At 39.5% G+C, this 4968-nt stretch overlaps 1 long non-coding RNA gene across 1 annotated transcript; it reads left to right on the top strand.

Moving 5' to 3' along the window:
* The first annotated feature begins 1694 nt into the window (after positions 1–1694).
* LOC135092933 (uncharacterized) lies at positions 1695–4653 on the top strand. The gene is made up of 3 exons (XR_010263120.1): positions 1695–2231; positions 3443–3603; positions 3757–4653. It is a non-coding gene; the product is annotated as an uncharacterized LOC135092933 (long non-coding RNA).
* Positions 4654–4968: the final 315 nt, after the last annotated feature.

Below are 4968 nucleotides of genomic sequence, written 5' to 3'. Positions count from 1 at the left end.
AGCCAGAAGATCACCAGTAGAGCGGCCTTGACGGAACCCATACTGGCGATCAGATAGAAGGTTGTGAAGTGATAGATGTTTAAGAATCTTCCTGTTGAGGATAGATTAAAAATTTTTAGATAGGCAGGAAATTAAAGCAATAGGACGGTAGTTTGAGGGATTAGAACGGTCACCCTTTTTAGGAACAGGTTGAATGTAGGCAAACTTCCAGCAAGAAGGAAAGGTAGATGTTGACAGACAGAGATGAAAGAGTTTGACTAGGCAAGGTGCAAGCACGGAGGCACAGTTACGGAGAACAATAGGAGGGACCCCATCAGGTCCATAAGCCTTCCGAGGGTTTAGGCCAGCGAGGGCATGGAAAACATCATTGCGAAGAATTTTAATACGTGGCATGAAGTAGTCAGAGGGTGGAGGAGAGGGAGGAACAAGCCCAGAATCGTCCAAGGTAGAGTTTTTAGCAAAGGTTTGAGCGAAGAGTTCAGCTTTAGAAATAAATGTGATAGCAGTGGTGCGATCTAGTTGAAATAGAGGAGGGAAAGAAGAAGAAGCAAAGTTATTGGAGATATTTTTGGCTAGATGCCAGAAATCATGAGAGGAGTTAGATCTTGAAAGGTTTTGACATTTTCTGTTAATGAAGGAGTTTTTGGCTAGTTGGAGAACAGACTTGGCATGGTTCCGGGCAGAAATATAAAGTGCATGAGATTCTGGTGATCGAAGGCTTAAGTACCTTTTGTAGGCCACCTCTCTATCATGTATAGCACGAGAACAAGCTGTATTAAACCAAGGTTTAGAAGGTTTAGGACGAGAAAAAGAGTGAGGAATGTATGCTTTCATGCCAGACACTATCACCTCTGTTATGCGTTCAGCACACAAAGACGGGTCTCTGACACGGAAGCAGTAGTCATTCCAAGGAAAATCAGCAAAATACCTCTTCAGGTCCCCCCGACTAGCAGAGGCAAAACGCCAGAGGCACCTTCGCTTAGGGGGATCCTGAGGAGGGATTGGAGCAATAGGACAAGATAAAGATATGAGATTGTGATCGGAGGAGCCCAACGGAGAAGAAAGGGTGACAGCATAAGCAGAAGGATTAGAGGTCAGGAAAAGGTCAAGAATGTTGGGCGTATCTCCAAGACGGTCAGGAATACGAGTAGGGTGTTGCACCAATTGTTCTAGGTCATGGAGGATAGCAAAGTTGTAGGCTAGTTCACCAGGATGGTCAGTGAAGGGAGAGGAAAGCCAAAGCTGGTGGTGAACATTGAAGTCTCCAAGAATGGAGATCTCTGCAAAAGGGAAGAGGGTCAGAATGTGCTCCACTTTGGAAGTTAAGTAGTCAAAGAATTTCTTATAATCAGAGGAGTTAGGTGAGAGGTATACAGCACAGATAAATTTAGTTTGAGAGTGACTCTGTAGTCGTAACCAGATGGTGGAAAACTCAGAAAATTCAAGAGCGTGGGCACGAGAGCAGGTTAAGTCATTGCGCACATAAACGCAGCATCCAGCTTTGGATCGAAAATGAGGATAGAGAAAGTAGGAGGGAAAAGAAAAGGGGCTACTGTCAGTTGCCTCAGACACCTAAGTTTCAGTGAGGAAAAGAAGATGAGGTTTAGAAGAGGAGAGGTGGTGTTCTACAGATTGAAAATTAGATCTTAGACCGCGAATGTTGCAGAAGTTAATGAAGAAAAAGTTAAGGGGGGTGTCAAGACACTTAAGGTGCATACACACTGCGCTGATGTTTCGTGTTAGCACGCCATATGACGTGTTAACACGTGTTAGCAAAAAAATCTGGAACAGGCGTTCTCATAATGAAGTTCACACTGGTCTGATATGTCGCGTAACACGTCAGCTGACGTGTTACGCGACATAACATGCATCAACACGCATCAGATCAAATTCAAAACTCCCAGATATTCGTCAGAAGGAAATCTGCGTCAGATAGGTGTAGGCGCATATTATTGTATAGTGTTTTGATATTATTCAATAGTGTTTCGAAGTTATTCTATAGTGTTTCGATATTATTTTATAGTGTTTCGATATTATTCTATGTTATGTGTTTCTATATTATTCAACAGGTACTATTCTATGGTGACAAAGTGTTTTCGTTATGGAGGAACAGTTAATAGAATATGTAAGAGGATACGATCACTTATTTAATCCACGAAACAAGGATTATAGGGACCAGAAGGCCAGAAGAGAAGCTTGGGAGGAAATCAGCGGAAAAATTGGTATTTCAGGTAAGTTAACATTATATTTATTCTATATATTGAATACAATATTTAAAGAATACAATTAGCAGTTTCAAATAGCTTTTTAAGCAGTAGTATACTAATTTCATTTGCTCGCTCGTTTGTTGAGAAGTTGCCATTTGTAAAGGTCACAATAATTCACCGTTGAATTCCTTTATGGTTAATTTGTATTACTAAGAAATCCTGCCTTTCCGAATAGCTTCCCACTGCCATGGGCATTTTGAAGCTCCTTCTTGTGTTACAAAATGCTTCTTGAAACTCTCTCGTACTGCAGCAGCTTCTCGCACATGATTTCTTCTGATTGATTGTAGATCTTCTAATGCCTGAATTTCTGTCATGGATGCCTGAATACGTTTTTCGAAATTCGTATTCCTGGAAACACGAAGCATGTTGTGAAGGCAGCATGAAGCCAGTACAATTGAATCAACTGTTTCTGGTTGAACTTCAAGAGGTTTCAGGAAAACCCTCCACCGCCCAGCAAGAATGCCAAAGGCGTTTTCCACAACTCGCCTTGCTCTTGACAGTCTATGATTAAAAATTTTTTCTTGATCTCCATTGATTGAATTTTTAGCGATAGGTCACATAATGTAAGGTTTAAGAGGAAACGCTTCATCTGCTACAATGACAAACTCACATGGATCACCAGAAGCGTCAAGTTTTTCGGCTTTAGGAAAATGAAGCAGATTTTTGGCACATTTTTGACCAAAATTAGACCTTTCAAATGTTCCACCATCACTATTCCTTACAAAAGCTCCTACATCAACCATAAGAAATTTATAATTGGCATCTACCAACGCCAGCAAGACAATGGAATGTGTTCCTTTATAGTTGTGGTAAGAGGATCCCCCATTGTAAGGGCATCGCATATGAATGTGTTTACCATCCAATGCTCCTAAGCAATGTGGAAACCCCCATATCTCTTCAAAATCTTTCGCAATTTCTTTCCACTTTATTTCTTCTGGCTCTGGAATATAAATAGCCTTAAGTGATTCCCAAATAGCTTGGCAACATTCTTTCACTATTTGTCCAACCGTACTGAAGCCCATTCGAAAGGAGAATCCAAGTGATCTGTATGAATTTCCTGTTGCCAAATACCTGAAAAAGATAAAATAAAATATATAAGCTTGCTTAATTATAACAATAATTAGAATAGTAATAACATATGTATATATTTAATATATATAAGTGTTATTTTGCAGCTGACGTATGCAAAGACACCTGGACAAAACTTCGGAATGCTTATACAAATGCCAGAAAGAGAAGGAACACAAAATCTGGTCAAGCAGCTAAGAATACTCCGAAGTGGAAATATGAAGACCAAATGTCGTTTTTGATCCCAACATTGGAACCACGGAGATATGTATGATAAATCATTTAAACACATTAATCTCAATTTAAATTAAATAATTCTTTTAATGTCCTTTGCTTCACTGGTTGGAGGAAAGCTCCAAAGTTGAAAACAATTTGTCCTTTTACTTTTACTGATTGTCTTTATATTTTTTTATTGTTTCAGTACTCATGGCAATGTGGAACCACTTTCTCAAAGTGATGGTGATGTGGCTAGTGCGGTCATCAATGAAAATACTGAAGAGGACTTAAACATAAGCCAAATAGACAAAACTGCAGCATCAGAGAAGGGTGCCGATGACAATGGTAACCAAGAAACTACAATTGCAGATGGAAGCAATGGTGACCAACAAGTTGCTGGAAGTAAATCAACTCCCAAACTAAAGTATAGGAAAAGGCAGGCACTGGATTCATCCATGAGTGAAATAGTAAACATTATGAAGGATAACAGCCGTATGCGGGCCCAAAGTCTTCAACTTTCAGAATGCCACAAAACCCATAGAGACGAAACGGAAATGTTTTTTTTAAATATTGCCAGCTCGGTTAAAAAACTCAGTGCCATTGAACAAGCCAGAGTAAAGATGGAAATAAGCAATATGGTGTTCAAGGCCCAGATTCGGGAGATGGAACAGCAAAACCTTTATCAAAACACTGCATCTGGTCCCTTTCATCTACCCGTAGTACCAATTCCATCTCCCTCTAACACATCCTCCGTTACATCGTTTGGTGAATCAAACCCCAATTGCTATTCTACCTCGACTACAGCACCTTCTACCCCTTTTCCTGAAATGGAAGACTCTACAAGTCCTACAGGAACGGAGGCAGTATATTTTTCTATGTAATATCTTACATATCTATGTGTTTCATGTACCTAATTAGCTGAAAATAATATTAAGACATAATTGTGTAAGTTTTACTCACCTCAAGCATACAGCAAGTCTCTCTTCTGCTGCTATACATTTCTTTAGTTGAGTGTTGGATTTTGTAATTGCTGGTTTTATTATGTCTAAAAGGTTGTAGAACTCTTCTTTTGTCATCCTAAAGTACATAACAAAACGATCTTCCTGTGACAATAGCTGGGGAAATAGGTGATGAAACTCGCCCAAACTATCCCTTTCGGCGTTTATCACATTTGTTTGAGTTTTTTCTCCAGAAGTAGCAAGCGCTATAGCTATTGCTATTAACTGCTCCTCTTCATCGAGTTCATTTAACATATTTTCATTCATGTTCAATTTTTACAACACAAAATTGGAGGATAAGAAAGAAAGAACGTGCTCACTCCACAAAAAATCAAATCTTTCTGACGTAACATGCATCAGATAAATAAAAACGTCGTTGTGTTATATGATGCAATCTGTTGCTGTGTGTTGACACGTCA

The sequence above is a fragment of the Scylla paramamosain genome, chromosome 41, assembly GCF_035594125.1.
Source record: "Scylla paramamosain isolate STU-SP2022 chromosome 41, ASM3559412v1, whole genome shotgun sequence".
In the NCBI taxonomy this organism is placed as follows: domain Eukaryota; kingdom Metazoa; phylum Arthropoda; class Malacostraca; order Decapoda; family Portunidae; genus Scylla; species Scylla paramamosain.
This window is presented reverse-complemented; position numbering and strand designations above follow the sequence as displayed.